This window comes from Patella vulgata, chromosome 3 (genome assembly GCF_932274485.2).
Source record: "Patella vulgata chromosome 3, xgPatVulg1.2, whole genome shotgun sequence".
Classification (NCBI taxonomy): domain Eukaryota; kingdom Metazoa; phylum Mollusca; class Gastropoda; family Patellidae; genus Patella; species Patella vulgata.
In genome coordinates, this window is record NC_065881.2 from 29,025,602 (window position 1) to 29,037,982 (window position 12,381).

Here is a 12,381-nt window from a genome sequence, read left to right on the forward strand (position 1 = left end):
TAAGGCCTTTGATATTTCGTGGCTTCATTTAACACAAATATAAAAGTATGGAATTTCTTATTCCGATTTCTTTAACATAAATATAGATTTATTACACCATCCCACACGTACATTCAAACATGCATGTAGACAGCTCAAATACAAGAGAGAATGTTCGCATTGTGGACGGGTATATAAACTAAATAATAATAATAAAGATCGTCAATTTGCATCCTCTCTTAGTGGTAATATTGTAAATATATAATAGTCTATAATATATTGATTTTACCGTAAGAACATCTTAGGGGAAATTCTATCACGAGGAGTCAATGCACACCGCGTCTGTAACGGTGTGAGGTGACTCTTACAACTGCGCATGCGCCAAACGGTAATCACACACCAGGGACCATCTGAAACTGCCACATTTTTTATTCGATTGTTCAAGAGAGTGCAATGAAAGCACACATTAATTTCTTGTCAACAAAAATCACATACACGAGTTATCTCCCTTCAGGCGAGTGAGCGTGAAACCCCGATTTGGGCACAAAACAGCGAGGCTTCTTAAATTCAACTAAATTGTTATTTTGTATTTCCAAAGTCAACAAATTGGAGTTATTGGATGTTATTTTGGAGTTATTGGGTGTTATTGGACAGTTATTGGGTGTTATTAGGTGTTATTGGGTAATTCGACGTGCCGCAATACTATTTATTAGGCCTACTATTAATAACAAAACAAATGTCTGCCTGACAACGGTGGCCTAGAGACTCCTACTAGTACTAGACTGGGTCTACAATCAAGGAACAGTTAACTCAACGTACAAACGATTCAACACCTGTCTAAAGAAATGGGTGATTATATTGAAGTCCACACAGGAGAAAGAAATACTTTTAGACTCAGTGGTAGACCTTGCGAGATTTCATCCTATGCTTTTGTTCCAAAAATCAGAAGTGATCCCCCAGAAAGAACCTATTTCAATACTCCTCAGACTCCGGGTCAGAACATTGACGAAAGGGTATGTAAATTGTGGCAACTTAATTGCTTTCTAAAGGTGTAACCAAAGTTATTTTTGTTGATACAGTCAAATATGGTTAATTATTGATTCTATAATGGTAGAGGCCTAATAATAATCATGATGACTCAGATGAGTCAACTTTTATTTTTGTACCTGGCAAAAAGTTGTTTTAACATTGAAAATAAATTACGCAGTGGCTATTGTTATGACGAGTCATAAAAATAGTCCTCAAGCTATTGTTACCAGTATGCTTTTAGAGCCCTCCATCGGCGAAGTTAAAATTAAAAACTGAATAGTCGTAAAAATAGTCCTGTGGCTATTGTTACGACCATCGATTTCTATTACTCCTCTGAATCAATGGATTTCAACTTCACTACAGGCCCGGATCCAGGGGTCTGTGCCCCCTCCCCCAGCCCACGCCACTAATGCAATGCATGTGGCACTCTGATGATTACCCTTTGCTCCAATGTATGCCGCCCCCCCTCGACAAAATCCTGGATCCGGGCCTGACTAGGGTTGGGGTTAGGGTTAACCCTAGAAATGGTTCCACTACTGATGTCTTCCGTCTTGCTCCAGCCACAGTACAGTAGTGGACCGTCTAAGGACTTCCTTTGTAGTCAATTGACTAAAAAAAAGTTACTGGCCTATAACTTCCTTAATTTCCAATAACACTGTTCAGTTTAAAATGGCTGTCAAACCAGAATGACGGGGTGTCATTTCACCCGAAAAACTGTTTGGTAAGATAAGATTATGATTTCAGTGTTCCACTCTTCACTATTTGTAACATAATTACTTATTTCCGTGCCAACTGTGAAGATATGTGTTGAAAATTTTGCAATTGAACCTAATTTTAGTTGCTCAAAGCCTCAAATAGTTTATCAATTGCAGCCGTAAATAAGAATTATCACGGCTAAAAATTGCAGCTAGGTTAACCCTAACCTAAATTTTGCCGATGGAGGGCTCTGAAAGCATCATCGTAACAATAGCCTGAGGACTATTTTTACGACTCGTCGTAACAATAGCCACTGCAAATAAATTAGATGTTAGTAGTTAGGCCTAGGATATTTGCAGTCCTGTGAAGTCCCTACAAACAACATTTTATAGCAGGTTCATCCCATTGTTCCATAAATGTTTAAGGTCATGAGATGAAGACGCCTATTGATTTTCAGCGATTTCCGATAATTACTGCCAAAGTTATGGCCCTTGATCACTTTGAAAAATCTTGTGACGCTCTAGAGGCTAAAGTTATCATCCGATTGACTTCAGATTGATACACAGAGTTTAAGGTCTTGAGACGAACAAGTATATTGATTTTCAATGAATCTTTATGACTTGAACAGCTAAATCCATGATGTTAAAAGTTTCGTATACTAAACGTTAGCATGGGCCCAAACTTTATAAAAACCAAACAAATTCTAATTGTTTTCTGATAATTACTTAATGAGTTGTTACTCTTAATCAGATTTTAATGTATTATAAAGTTTCATTACCGAAAAAAGTAAAAATATGCGACAACTCTTGTTGACTGCCCGGACGATATAGCTGCTGTGGGCATATGTTTCGTTGCCTGGCAACCTATCTATAACTATTACATAGTGAGAACTGCCAGCTCTATCAAATCTCCCATAATGTATCTTTTAATTAGTGAAACAATGAAAAATATTCAATTTTAACAACTTCTTTAAATAACTTCAAGAACTATGGCCTTCTATTCTCCTATGAATGGTCTGACAACCTGATTTATAAACCGATCTGTATGGATTTGCATTTATATGTGTAATCTAAGTTAGGAAATTGAACTTGAAGCTATGGGCCCTGTTTCACTTTGTATAACCTATAAATGTTTGTTTGTACATGTATGTTTGTTCATTCTACAGAATTTGACAAGAACTATCAGTGACCGCCCTAGACTCTTAAAACCTTTAGCCAAATTTTTAGCCAATTCAAAATTTTATTAGCCAATTCAGAAAGTTTTAGCCAAATATTTTATATCATTTTTATTCATATGTTTGTTAATTAAAAATGAAAATAAATGTGTGTGTGTGTTTGTTGTATTTTACGTCCGCTTCCACCGAGGTGATATCGCGGACAAAATAAATGTTTAATATGTACTTTTATTTTATGATCAGTAGTGGAATATCGCGTTTTATCAGTGAAATAAAAGTGTTATTCCACTGGCTAGTTGTTTTTACCTAAAATGATTGTAAAATCATAAAATAAATAGAACATTTGTCGTTTTGTCGTGAATAACATATTTTATTTCATCTCTAAGCAAGAAAACGTTTATGTTTTCACTCATGCTACGCATTCGTGAAAATATAAGTTTTCTTGCTTCTCGATGAAATAAAATATGTTATTCACTCTAAAACGACAAATATCCTCTATATATAGTACACAAGAATATTATTTTATCTCCTTGTTCATGCAAAAGTTCACATTATTGAGAGAATGAATGCAGATAACAAAAAAATGTTTATAGGACGTACTTCACAGTCACATGATTTAATTTACTTCATCGTCATAACAGAAAAGACACGACGATTCTTTTTAAGACACCGCTGATTTGAAATTTATGTCTGGTCCATCCATTTTTATAAGCATGAGGTCATTGAGGGTCAGCTCGACGGTCTCGGTTAAAGGTCTAATTTTTGTCCACATGTTGATGAAGCCAACGAAGGACTTGCGTCCGAGATGACACGCTCACTCACGGAAGTAGATTCTGGACTAACAGTAGTCGTAGGAAGGAAAAAGGAATCTATCCTTATTTTGGGTTTACTAGTATTAGTTGTCATTAATGTGCGTTTTATTTATTTGCTGCGTAAGTAAAGAAAACTTGTAGTGAAGCGAATGTAAACAACGCAGTGCCACACAAAAGGGGCGTAACTGTGTTTTATAGTCTCCAGACTCGATCTTTCGGTCGTATTAATGCGTAATATTGTAACATTGACTGATTTGCGACTTGTAAGATTGAGACTAGAGTAATTAATGTACTAAAAATAGACACTCCATCGAGTCGATCGAAAGAAGCGTTTAACGAGACGATTTCAAGTTTAATATTAGCAGATTTACGAAATAACACTCTCTAAAATTCATTCGCCAAATTTTTCGCCAGTATCATCACTTTATTCGCCAATAAAAATAATTGTCGCCATTGGCGAATTGGCGAATGTCTAGGGCGGTCACTGAACTATTAAGGTCAGTTGCAAACACAAAAGCTACCATTGTAAAGGATAGATTTTGGCATGGATAATAAATGATACCAAATGTCTCCACTCTTGTTAATATTTCAGATGACAGACAAGTGTCAGTCTTCAAATTGTGTATAGTTTAATGTCACTTTAAGATTTGAAACTGTGATTTTTTATGTCTGTCAGTAAGGAGATCTTTGATTAGGGCCAAATGTCTAGAATTAGATTTTTAACTTATCAGTATTAATTATAGAGATGCAATGATGCATAGTGTCTAGTATAGTGTGTAGTTTGATACCATGTTTAATGTATAGGGGTTCTGTATAACACTGTGCGACTTTCAGGGAATGTATCTCGCGACGTGTGTTCTCTAAGTATCGGAAATGAATAGAGATTCTTGGAATGCACTTTATTTCAGGAGTAAATAACAGCAACAATTAATCAACTTATAATTTCCTATAAATCAGACTTCCAACTAGTAATAGGTTCCCTAAGTTGTGTCTCCAACTAATGAATCATCTTAAATACATTTGTCTTTTTATACGCCCACATTTTCATGTGGATGTATATTGTTGTCACCCCTGTCCATCCGTCCACAATTGTTTGTGAACACTCTACAGGTCATAATTTTTATCCGATTTCAATGAAACTTGAAATATAGGTTTATCACCCTAAGATCTTCGTTCATTTCGATTTTGGCATGTATTGGACAGTAACTTCATGGATTATGGCCCCTGATTGTACGAAAAATCACGTTTAGCTTGTGAACACTGTAGAGGTCACAATTTTTATCCGATTTGGTTTAAACTTGAAATGTGTCCTTATAACCCAAAGACCTCGGTTCATTTCGATATTCGCGCATATCAGAACTTAACTTCCTGAATTATGGCCCCTGATTGTATGAAAAATTGCGTTTTCAGCTTGTGGACCATACAGAGGTCATAATTTTTATCTGATTTAAAAAAACATATTATTATATCCCCGTTACACCATAAGGACGGCTAAGTTCGAATTTCGTGAAAATCGGCCCAAAATTGACAGACAAAATGGCCGCCCTTCGTTCTCAAATAGCGTAAGAATATGGTATATCAAGGTTGTGGACCCTATAGAGGTCATAATTTTTATCCGATTTTGTTGAAACTTGAAATGGGAGTTTATAACCCAAAGATCTTGGTTCTTTTGGACATTCAAGCATATCGGACCATAACGTCCTGAATTATGGCCCCTGATTGTACAAAAAATCTTGTTTTTAGCTTGTGGGTCCTATAGAGGTCATAATTTTTATCCAATTTAAAAAAAACGTATTATTATATCACCGTTACACCTTAAGGCCGGCTGAGTTCGAATTTCGTGAAAATCAGCCCCAAAACATATTATTATATCACCGTTACACCATAAGGACGGCTAAGTTCGAATTTCGTGAAAATCGGCCCAAAACTGACAGACAAAATGGCTGCCCTTTGTTCTCAAATAGCGTAAAAATATGGTATATCAAGGTTGTGGACCCTACAGAGGTCACAATTTTTATCCGATTTTGTTGAAACTTGAAATGTAAGTTTATAACCCAAAGATCTCAGTTCCTTTCGATAATCGCGCATATCGGACCGTAACTTCCTGAATTATGGCCCCTGATTGTACGAAAAATCACGTTTTTAGCTTGTGGACCCTATAGAGGTCATAATGTTTATCCGATTTAAAAAATTGTTTTATTTTATCACCGTTACACCCTAAGGATGGCCGAGATCGAATTTCGTGAAAATCAGCCCAAAATTGACAAACAAAATCGCCACCCTTCGTTCTCAAATAGCGTAAGAATATGATATATCAAGGTTGTGGACCCTATAGAGGTCACAATTTTTATCCGATTTTGTTGAAACTTGAAATGTAAGTTTATAACCCAAAGATCTTGGTTCCTTTTGATATTCGCGCATATGGGACCGTAACTTCCTAAATTATGGCCCCTGATTGTACGAAAAATCATGTTTTTAGCTTGTGGACCCTATGGAGGTCATAATTTTTATCCGATTTAAAAAAACGTATTATTATATCACCGTTACACCATAAGGACGGCCAAGTTCGAATTTCGTGAAAATCGGCCCAAAACTGACAGACAAAATGGCTGCCCTTCGTTCTCAAATAGCCTAAAAATATGGTAGATCAAGGTTGTGGACCCTATAGAGGTCATGATTTTAATCCTATTTTGATGAAACTTGAAATGTAAATTTACAACCCAAAGATCTCGGTTCCTTTCGATATTTGCGCATATCGGAACGTAACTTACTGAATTATGGCCCCTGATTGTACGAAAAAATCACGTTTTTAGCTTGTGAACCCTATAGAGGTCATAATTTTTATCCGATTTAAAAAAAAGTATTATTATATCACCGTTACACCAGGCTCAACAGTAAAATGTTTTGATTCCAAAATACCTGTCCTTGCCAGTTTGGGATGTATAATACAACTGGCTACTATAGACTGTAGTTCCTTTAGAGGAATGGTCTCTGATCAGACGCTGTCCGCTGACTGTTCCTATCCGTCCCTATATAGCTGCAATATGAAAATACTGCTTTCCTCACTTCTTTTTTAAGTCTATTTTGGAATCCTCACTGACCCTTTTTAACAGGGATTCTTCTTTGTTGCCAGTAGGAATCATTTCTGGCCACATCTAACACAAATTTATAATAATTCAACACTATTTTCAAGTAGAATTTTGCGATTGAAAAATAAATGCATTTAGAGAAAAAGAAGCAACTTGTTAGAAGTCAAAAAGAAGAATTCATATATTTTTATACGCCCATATTTTCATGTGGACGTATATTGTCGTCGCCCATGACTCTCTACAGGTCACAATTCTTGTCCGATTTTGACAAAACTTGAAATATAGGTTTATCCCCAAAAGATCTCGGCTGCTTTCGATATTGGCATGTATCGGATCGAAACTTCATGGATTATGGCCCCTGTTTGTACGAAAAATCATGTTTTTAGCTTGTGGACCCTCTAGAGGTCACAATTTTTATCCGATTTTGTTGAAACTTGACATGTAAGTTTTTAGCTTGTGGACCCTATAGAGGTCATAATTTTTATCTGATTTAAAAAAACGTATAATTATATCACCATTACATCCTAAGGAAGGTTGAGTTCGAATTTCGTGAAAATCAGACCAAAATTGCCGGACAAAATGACCGCCATTTGTACGCGAATAGTGTAAAAATATGGTAAATCAAGGTTGTGGACCCTGTATGGGTCACAGTTTTAATTCAATTTTGATGAAACTTGAAATGCATGTTTATAAACTAAAGATCTTGGTTCCTTTCGATATTGTCGCATATCGGATTGTAGCTTCCTGAATTATGGCCCCTGATTATACGAAAAATCAGGTTTTTAGCTTGTGGACCTTATATAGGTCATAATTTTTATCCGATTTAAAAAACTGTATTATTATATCACCATTACACCCTAAGGAAGGTTGAGTTCTAATTTGGGGAAAATCGAACCAAAATTGCTGGACAAAATGGCCGCCGTTTGTACACGAATAGTGTAAAAATAGGGTAAATCAAGGTTGTGGACCCTTTATGGGTCACAATTTTAATTCGATTTTGATGAAACTTGAAATGCATGTTTGTAACCTAAAGATCTTGGTTCCTTTCGATATTGTCGCATATCTGATTGTAACTTCCTGAATTATGGCCCCAGATTATACGAAAAATCGTGTTTTTAGCTTGTGGACCCTATATAGGTCATAATTTTTATCCGATTTAAAAAAACGTATTATTATATCACTGTTACACCCTAAGGAAGGTTCAGTTCGAATTTGAGGAAAATCGGACCAAAATTGCCGGACAAAATGGCCGCCGTTTGTACGCGAATAGTGTAAAAATAGGGTAAATCAAGGTTGTGGACCCTGTATGGGTCACAATTTTAATTTGATTTTGATGAAACCTGAAAAGCATGTTTATAACCTAAAGATCTTGGTTCCTTTCGATATTGTCGCATATTGGATCGTAACTTCCTGAATTATGGCCCCAGATTTTACGCAAAATCGCCTTTTTTAGCTTGTGGTCCCTCTGAAGGTCACAATTATTATCCAATTTAAAAAAACGTTTGATTATATCACCGTTGCACCGTAATGAAGGTTGAATTCGAATTTCGTGAAAATCGGACTTAAATTGCCGGACAAAATGGCCGCCTCTTGTACGCGAATAGTGTAAAAATATGGTATATGTCAAGGTTGTGGACCCTATAGAGGTCGCAGTTTTAATTCGATTTTGATGAAACTTGAAATGTATGTTGATCTTGGTTCCTTTCGATATTTGCGCATATCGAATTGTAACTTCATGAATTATGGCCCTTGATTGTAGGAAAAATCATTTTCTTTTTAGCTTGTTCTCTATCCATCTCTCAAAAATGTGGGCGTATCCTGCCTGGCAGCCGCTGGTTATTTAAGAGATTTAGTAGGTTGCAACCAATTTTTATATGCCCACATTGAAATGTGGTTGTATATTGTCGTCCACCGTCTGTCCGTCCCCCCCAGCGTCCATAATTGCTTGTGGATGCTCTAGAGGCTAAAGTTAATATCCGATAGACTTTAAAATTATGCACAGTGTTTAAGGTCATGAGACGAAGAAGCTTATTCATTTTCACCGATTTCCGATAATTACTTTGTAAAATCCTGTGGACGCTCTAGACGCTAAAGTTAATATCCGCGAATGACTTTAAATTTATACACAGTGTTAAAGGTCTTGAGACGAAGAAGCCTATTTATTTTCAATGAAGGGGGTTGGATGGCCGAATGGTTAGCACGTGCGCGCTGTATCATAACGTCTGTCATTGAGTCAACTGACGTGGTTTCAAATCCTCGGTTGTATGTGGCAAGGAGTAGGATCGCCTGTCCAACCTTGTTGGTTTTCTCCGGGTCCTTCGGTTTCCTTCCACTGCTAAAGACCCCTAATGACCTAGTATGTGTCGGGTGGACGTTAAACCCCATTTTTCTCTCTCTCTCTCTCTATTTTCAATAATTTCTGATAATTGTTTCATAAAACTTTGAAGTCTTGGGAAATAGATTCTAGCAACCTGTCTTTCTACCCGAGCAACAAGCAGTTTCATATTGGCGAACAACGAACAACAAGCTAGTTTCTTATTTGTTATTCACCAGATATGGAATTAGTAATATAATAAAGACAATTTTATATGGAATACGCTTGAGTGTTTTTTTTTATGAGCCTAATTGGTTTATAACGCGTCAAAGTCTTGAGAAATATACTAAACAGGAAAAGAAGTGTCTGGTTGGGATGTTACTCTGAATAGAAACATTGCATAAAACTTGCCAAATGTTTTTATTAGGCTTTCACCTTCGGTGAAAGACTATTGTTATTACTAAGATTATTCTTATTAGGCTTTCCCCTTCGGTGAAAGACTATTGTTATTACTAAGATTATTATTTTTTTTAATTGGGGGAAGCTAGATCTCAGCAACTATAAGAGATAGAGGTTTGAAGTTTGATTTTCTATCGGAAAAGTGGTGTGCAGCTACTGCTTAAAGCTATTTCGAAATTTGTGCGCATAGTGGAAATGTGTCAAATCTTTAAAGTGCACGAAAATTGAAAATCGGCCATTATTCTCTTAATTCTCAATGGATTCTTTAGATATTTATATTTTTGGATAGCTGGAGACATTTCTGAGCAAATAGCAGTTCAAAACTGTGGAATTTTGAAACTTTGTCGCTCTCATTTTTTTGGTAAATAATGGAAAATTTTCAAAATTTTCGAAAATTTTTATTTTGGGGAATTTTGAAATTTCAGTTATATTTTGGGATAGCTGACATCAATCCGATTCCAACAATATAAGTTTTGTTCTGAAATGTTAACTTTGATTTTTCACTTTTTTTCGCATTTTGGTCAAATCGTAGAGTTCTTATTTTTTTAAAACGGCTCCAACGATTTTTCTGAAACTTCAGATATATGAAGTACATGAAAGGTATCCAAGGTAGTCAAGAAAGGTATCCAAACTTTGACAAAATTGTGAAAAATGGGTGTCTGTGCGGAAAATGCGATATATCAATTGTGTTCTTGTCGATTAGTTAAAGTTTTATATCGTTTAATAGCCAATTGAATTGTCTATCGGATGGTACTAAAGCGGCATGTTTCTATCAAAAATTTAAAAAGTTATGTGACTTTGAAAAGTAACGTTTTTTACGATTTCGAGCAACTTTGTATGCATGTTTCTCGGAAAGTCTCCCAACGATTTTTTAAAAACTTTCTCAATCGAGAGGCTAATGGGTACTCTGTTTTGTGAAACCACTGAAATGTCAGGGGTAGCCGAAAAAAGAGATCGAAAATCGAAAACGTCGTATTTTTACGATTTCTATTTCTCGAAAAGACAACATAATTCTTTTTTGAAACTTCTTCTACAGAGAGGCCTATCGGTAGGTAGTGTTATACATAAAACGATTGTACAATAGTCCCAAATTTTAGGAGTAGCAGAACAAAGGGACCGAAAATTGAACACGGCACCTTTCATTGTTAAGCGAAACATAAGTGGGGGATACAATCTGTACGTTTTGTCAACGTATAGAGCCTATTCAAGAGTGATGATATTTGAACTGAAATTATTTCAACTATGAGTGTTTTCTTCTTTCCAAAATATGGGTTTAGTGACCCTGTAACAGAAATTGTTGATTGCTGTGTGTAATAATTAGCCTTTGAATTAATATTGTTGCTTCTGTGTCAAAATTATCTTATACCGGTAATCATCTGGACAGAAATCGACGGCTCGCGCTGTTTATAAGAAAGTCCAATTTATTAAGCGTTTGCAGTAGTATCGTACAGTAGTATCGAATATTGCACCTGTGATAAAGGCATGACGTTGTTTGAGCATGGACTCTATCTGTAATTGATACTAAATTTTAATTAGTGACGTCAAATCTTTAACGTGCACGAAACCAGAAAATTGGCGATATTTCATTGAATATTCAATCAATTTTTGAACCAGTTACATATTTGAGTAGCTGACATGAACGCGATTCCGAAGTCTCGTGTACACATTGGTGTGACGTAAAAGATCCCTTGGCGGTTGGAATTCTATATAAAAGAAGACTAGCGCCGCTGTATGAGCATGTTTAGAGATCATTTCGGGACTAACATATGGTTTACTTTTTTTTATTTCAATAATTCGCTTGCGCGTAGGGGTCTTTAGCAGTTGGAGGAAACCGGAGATAACCGGGGAATCGAAACCTAGCCAGTTGACTCAATGACAGACCGTATGATACAGCGCAGTACCAAAGGCTGTAGCCTACCGTGCAAATTCCAGCCAGCATAATGTATCTATATAAGAAACATTTATTCCTACTGGCGATTTACAAATATTGCATGAACAAATTCAAATCATAAGAACATAAACACGACTAATGCACAGTATCATATTGATTATAAAAGTATAATGTATATATTGGTTATACTATATATGTCACAAAACAACAATCATTAGATAATAATAATTATTTACTAATTATATAAATCATTTAAGAGGTAGGAGTTATCCATTGTTTAATTTAACAGTTATATAATTACCCTGGTTAGAGAGAGAGAGAGAGAAATGGGGTTTAACGTCCACTCGACACAAACTAGGTCATTTCGGGACTAACATATGGTTTAATTTTATTTCTATAATTCGCTTCCGCGTAGGGGTCTTTAGCAGTGGGTTGAAACCACGCCAGCCGACTCAATGATAGACTTTATGATACAACGCGCTCACGCTAACCACTCAGCCATCCAACCCCCCACCCTGGTTAGAAAGGTATGAACAATTAGAGAGAGTGAGAGAGAAATGGGGTTTAACGTCCACTTGACATAAACTAGGTCATTTCGGGACTAACATATGGTTTAATTTTATTTCAATAATTCCCTTGCGCGTAGGGGTCTTTGTTGGTGGGAGGAAACCGGAGGACCCGGAGAAAACCCACGATGTTGGACAGGCGACCCTACTCCTTGTCACGTACAACCGGGGATTCGAAACCACGCCAGTCGACTCAATGACAGACTTTATGATACAACGCGCGCGCGTGTCCCCCCCCCCCCTCCGGTATGAAACCACCGTACAACGGTCAAAAGTATCAAGAGTGGCCAAACAAATGGCACTGTATATCGACAAAAGTCCGGTAGGGTCATAATCGGAACGTTCTGCATACGTATAATATGGAGAGCTGTT

The 12,381-nt window shown here is 36.4% G+C and overlaps 1 long non-coding RNA gene across 3 annotated transcripts in view; it reads left to right on the forward strand.

Moving 5' to 3' along the window:
• The first annotated feature begins 405 nt into the window (after window positions 1–405).
• Window positions 406–12,381, forward strand: part of LOC126816913 (uncharacterized) — a 116,386-nt gene continuing 104,410 nt past the window's right edge. The window contains exons 1-2 of one of the 3 annotated variants that reach the window (XR_008787430.1): window positions 418–660; window positions 693–992. This is a non-coding gene — a long non-coding RNA (uncharacterized LOC126816913). Of the gene's footprint in view, window positions 993–12,381 lie in introns of all 3 variants that reach the window. The other 2 variants (XR_008787429.1, XR_007678652.2) reach the window with 2 other exon arrangements.